Below are 6,000 nucleotides of genomic sequence, written 5' to 3'. Positions count from 1 at the left end.
TTCATCTGTGTGGCTTCACTTTTTGGCAGGAGATGTCTGACCCCTGGGGTGAGAAGCAGCAGCTCCCGTGTCTGGCTTGCACTGCCTGCAAGCCAGGTCTGCAGGCATACATGGATACTTCATTCCAAATAAGACACCTCAAAGCCTGTGTGAGACTGGGATTCACTCTCTCTTGACCCAGGGTACATTTTAATGAGTGAATGGCAGTTTCTAGACCAGTGAAAGTCCAATTCTTCCTTATAAATCAGACTAAATAGCAACAACAAAATATTTTTTAAAAAAGGAGAGTGGTGTCAGAGTCATCCACCGCAATATTGGAGAAGTGAATTTCCTCSGAGTATATGCTCAGCTCCTGTCACTGCTCACTCCTCTGGTCTTCTGCTGTGGCTGCCAGCTAATAAATACATTTTCCTGTTCTTAAATCCCACCTTTCACAAATACTCTGCTTTTTCTCATGTCCTGATGGAAGAAATGTTCCAAAATTGAGCCAGCCTTGTTGGGTGTCCTGGAAAACTTGTGGCTGCTAACTTTATGCCATAAAMTAGAAGCAATCAGGGGAGTCTCTTCAGTCCAAAGAGATTTAATTGACAGTTCATGGAGCTAAGTGATGAAATCTTCATCACAGATTTGACTCCTTTATGTCTCAAGCCTTTCTTGTAAGAACCAGGGAATATCRTGTTCCATCCTAGCTGGTTTAGGTGCTTTATCTGACCAATATTCTGCTTAAACACAACAAAAATGAACAGGAAAGTTTCAGCACACTATTACTCCTTGTGCTAACTTTGTAGTTTTGTTTTAAACAGTTGAAGGTCCCGATGCTGTAGAACATTTTTTKACCAGCTCCATAAGGTAATTCACAGCTTGAGAAAAACTGTCAGAAAAAACTCAGTGAGGCAATATATCTGGGAGACCACCAGGATTTAAGGGAAAGTGTCACCAAGAAGGTAATATGAAGGAAGTTTTGAGCAGTTTCCAGTTAATATGAAAATCAGCAATCATAACAACACRTTGTGAGACCCTGAAGTAGCCTGACTCTTTCTTTTACATTGTTTAGCAGAGCCTAGATGGCTTTGGGGAAACGTTAGCTCACATGTTCCCCTGGAATGCAGGCTGGGCTTTGGGGAAGTGTGGGAAATGCATGTAAATGTTTTTCACACACTTCAGCATATTTTACACTCAGAAGTGGAAGAAGAGAGAGTGAAACCTGGGTGGGTAAATAGGTTTTGGTGGATCTCTGTGTCTCAGATATCCAAAGCCAAGACATCTTGGGGAACTTATGAGGGATCTCTTTCTCCARTGAAACAAGGACTAATTTCTATTTTGGCCATACAAAGTAACAAGTTTGGCTAATTGCCTGAAAGTTTTGATTAAACCGTTAATAAATTAAGCCCAAAGACCAGCCAAAAATCACATCTCGCTGCTGAAATTCATATTTGATTGAAAAATCCTGTGGTTTGAAAGAGAAAGGAATGCTGTGCCAATTTAATGCTGTTTTGTGACACTTCATTGTCTCTTCAGGACAGGTTCTCCTCCCCYTTACTGGGGCAGAGAGGAGGGGGCACAGACCTCCCTGTGCTCCCCCCAGCCCCTCACCTGGCTCGTGCCCTGCCACTTTTTCCATTAGCAAGYTCCAGCCCCGAATGGACCGTGCCTCATTTCAGACAGGGGAAGACAAATCCAAGGCTCTCAGCCAGTTTCTAGGGATTAACAGGCATAAATAGCCCTGGAAATGCCTGAAGCTCAACTGACTCCTAAAAAGGAACAAAAAAATGCAATCAAAGCCCCAGCCCACCCCGTAAATTGCAGCACTAGCAGGGAACTTACTTAAAGTTTCAAATTTGTGGTCCTCATGTTTAAAATAAGGTCTTCCACTGAGCAAAAAATATAGGAGATGTTTTTCACATCTTGTAATATATTCCTGACAGGAACAGAGATAGGATTATAGAACAGAGCAGTCCAATACAAACTGTGGTCTCCAAAAAATCGAATCCCCAAACCTTGCACTGTGGGYCTTTCCTTTTTCCTGGCCAACAATCCCTTTAGATGGATTAGCTTCTGAACCTTCATCTGGTAACAGAGATTTGGTCAGGTAGAGCTCACTGAATACCACAGAGACAGAGCCACCTTTTGACAGTCTAAAAAGGAGCGGGTGGGGGAAAAGGGACAAAAACAGTTTTTGAAAGTTGGCAGAGGCAGCCTGCCCCTTCCTCAGACCACCACTCTTCACTCCTGAGCCAATCCTCTTGCACAAATGTGACCAACCATGAAAGGTCAGGCTGGCAGAGCTTTAACTTTGAGACAAGGGACACACTGGCGTTATGTTGTGCTGTTTTCTTTGGTTTCTGTGTTGAGAGGGTGGGTTATTTTGTTCCTCCTAGTCTGAGCTCCAGTGATTCATCCATCTCCAAATGTTGACATTTTAACCCGATACAAATCCCCCTGCCTAGCTTTCCTGTCTTTTCCATTTTCAGTTCAGATTTCCCTTGTGGACTTGCAATTCACTCTCAGATCATTAATATCCTTTGCTGGCAAATCCCTCTCTGTGTACGGAGCAAGAGCGCTTGCTGCCAACTGATCTTCCTTCACCTTTTACTTCCAGTGAGGAATGTAACCTCAGCTGCCTCTCTACATTTCCGGCTTCTATTTTTCTACCTATCATTCCTTGTTGCATAATGGCCACTTTACCTCAGTTATCAAGGTTCTTTATTACTGCTCACTCATTGCTGATGTTTGTCTGTAACCTCACTTTTCTAGAGGGTTGGCAGACAGGAGGCAAGACAGACTCAGGCCGCTGAGCACAGGCTTTTCTGACGATCCAGGATGTGGCATAAGCCAAAAATGTTCCCCCTCCTTCTGAAGGAATACGGACCGGGGGGAAAAGGWAAAAAAAATGAAGCAGCAAGCAACTCTCAAGACCAATTTAAGTGGAATGAATGGGTCTTTGTTCTCTAGGGCAAGGTTTGCATTTATATTTGCTGTGTTAGCCACGGTTGTGATTTAATTGCACATCTTAATGACTTTTGGTGTTTCCCTTAAAGACCCAGAAGCTGGAATCAAGGGAGTCCATAAGGCCCTTCGCATTCATTKAGAGCAGAAGGTAAATCTTACTTTTACAACAAAGAGGAAGAAAATTCTCCCCAAAAGGCTCCAAAACCCAAAGGAAAATAAAAGGAAATTGACATTTGTTGTTTTTAAGAAGTCTTAGGATTTTTAAGCCCCTCTTAGGATTCTGGAAGGCGTGATGCTTTGATGCTCTAAATTGACAATGCTGCCTTTATGCCRAGCATGCTACCATGCACAAATTTGCTCGAGAAATTAAAATTAAAGACTCATTCCGTGTGCTGCACCAGCCCTTTCAACTTGGTCCTTGTTCTCTTGATGCAAGCAGAGAAGACACCACCCATCTCACYTTTGCTACTTTTGGTGACTTTGCTGGTCAGACTCTCATGACCTCTCACCATGCACAGGAGAGCTGGTGCGAGCATACGCTGCACAGTGTGGAGATGTTTTGGTATTTAAATGGAAAGATATGAACACAGAGTTGGGTTGTAAAGAAGAACGAGGCCAATGGATGGTCTGTCACTGTCCCTGGGTGAAATCCTTCCCTGCAAACCAGTGCAGCCAAGGGCGCTGACCCTGTTGAGCAAAATCACTGGTAAAACTGCTGTAACTTCAGTGGTGATCACTGTGGCAGGAAACAGAGTGTGAGTGGATGACCTGTGTCCTCCACCTTCTGCCTTTAGTTTTGCACATTTATAACTTTCTTCATCCTTGTGCTRTCCTTTACCCATTAATCTTCAACAGATTCATCACTCACCCACTGGGTTGCTGACGCTCACGCTCACCCTTTTCAAGGGAGCTAGCCCCATTCCCTGTCCATGACAGAGATTTCTGCAGGCAGCACGAGCTGTAGCTGGGATCAGCCCAGAGCCTCAAGTCATTCCCCTTGCACAGAGCATAACTGAACCACCTGGCTGCAGAGGGGCTGGCTGAGGGCACAGGGAGCCTCACCCAGCCCTGGCTGTCACTGTCTTCCCGCTGCCAGAGCTACTTTTGGGTGTTTATTAGCTGGTCATTCTCAGCRTGGGCTGGGTTAGCTGTGATCTGCTGCCTGAGCTCGGGTTTTGCTCAGGAAAAGCTGTGGAATGCTCACAGTAGTGGTGAAGCAGCACACCTGGGTGACAGGGGTTTGTGGCAGTACGGGTCAGTGGTGGCCAGCAGCTGGGAATGTGGCTTGGTGACAGGACTGGAGAGAGAGGTGTGACCAAACCTTCAAGAGGAGTGGACTCAGGTCAACAGCTTGGCACTTCTGCTCTCCTTGCTGCCTTTGGCTTGTTTGTCTACTTGGATTATAAATTGTGCAGGCAAGRGATTGTCTCCTTCCTATGGCTTGGAAGACCATTATGAATGACATCAAGATGAATTTGGTTTCAGTTCTTTTAAGACCGTATTTTTAAAAATTCTGCTGAGTCCTCGGGGCAGATATGATACTGATGGAGTTCCTTGCTCATCATCAGCATCATGTGCTTCCAGTAAGTCAGATTTCTGACTTTCCTTAAGGCTGAATTATTTCTGCCTTGCTCCCATACTACCTGTGGATACCTACCTTCCCCTGACCCTCACAAACAGGGCCATGCCTGATTTATGCCATACTTCCATAGCAAGTCTTCTCTGTTAACCCCATTGGGGTTTTTTTGGAATTTAAACTTTGATTGAAAGCATATGTAGCCCCAGCTTGTTGGTGGCTGAGGTGAAAATTTTTGGACTGGCCTGAGACACTGTTGTCACACAGGGCCTCCARCTGGTATGTAAGGAGACAGTGAGGCCATCCAGTGAAAAATGACATTATTTCTGAAGTCAGTGTTGTTAAACAGATACYAGAGGACCACAGGGCCTGCTTGTTGGCTGGGAACTTCTATCTTGGCTAGCAGGGAAAAGTCTTGGCTAGCAGGGAAAGCCAGGTTCTGGTAACCTGCAGGTCATAGCCAAAATTTAGTGATCTAATAACCAGTGAGGCTAATGGTGACCAAGAGTCTGGGAAGAGACAAGTGAGRAATTAATAGGAAGTACTCCATGCTCCTGTTATAGCTGACACTGAGGTGACAGTTCCTGATCAGCTGTGTTGTATTACAGTGCCTACAGAATAAAAATGGGTTTGCAAAAACAACACACAGATTAAAAAAGAGATTTGTGAGAACATTTTTCATGTTCTGTGCTGAAAAAAGGAAAAAACAACCCTACGTTTTGTAAAGAGAAGGTGTAGAAGGGTTTGGACTGTCAGTCCAGAAACACATAGGTGGGGAGGTATTTGSTAGCAGGGATTTTTTCAGTTTGGCAAAGCAAGAACCAGTGGCTAAGAGGTGAATAAAATGAGACAAAAAGTAAGATTTTATTTTTTTTAGTGTGCCATAATGCAAGAAGAAATTGATTGGTGGAGGTCTTATKTCATACAATGTACTGAAGACCAGATGAGGCCACCACAAAGATCTCTGACCATGTAATTTCTGGTGCTAATTAATGCATAATTATTCAGCTTCCATATGAATTATGAAACTATAACACTATGGAACCTGGCACCTCCATTCCTGCTCTCTCAGGACAGCAACAGGATTTCTGTGCACAAGGCAAAGAAAAAAATGAGTGTTTTGGTACACAGAGAACTAACCCTAGTAGTTTAATGCTCTCATACCCCATTCAAGCCAGCAGAGAAATACCCATCATCTCACTTGACATGTTTAGCTCCTACAGGAGCTCCTACAGGAGCTAAACAGGATCTCTTTCTCAACATACAAACCATATTGTGCAGAGATTTTATTTATAGCGGGAGTGTGCAAGTTTCTTCATGTATTTCTACTCCTGYCAGCTGATTTACATGCAAATCCTAAATCACATCTATTTTCTATTTGTGTTCTGCAAGTGGCCTAAAGCGGTGCTATTGCCAAAGAGACAATGGTGTAAAATGGCCATAAGTAAGGAGCGCTCCCAGCTCATTTCTCCACA

This window comes from Malurus melanocephalus, unplaced genomic scaffold, assembly GCF_030028575.1.
Source record: "Malurus melanocephalus ecotype Western Australia unplaced genomic scaffold, MMel_1.1 scaffold_209, whole genome shotgun sequence".
Classification (NCBI taxonomy): domain Eukaryota; kingdom Metazoa; phylum Chordata; class Aves; order Passeriformes; family Maluridae; genus Malurus; species Malurus melanocephalus.
Note: the sequence above shows the minus strand (reverse complement) of the source record.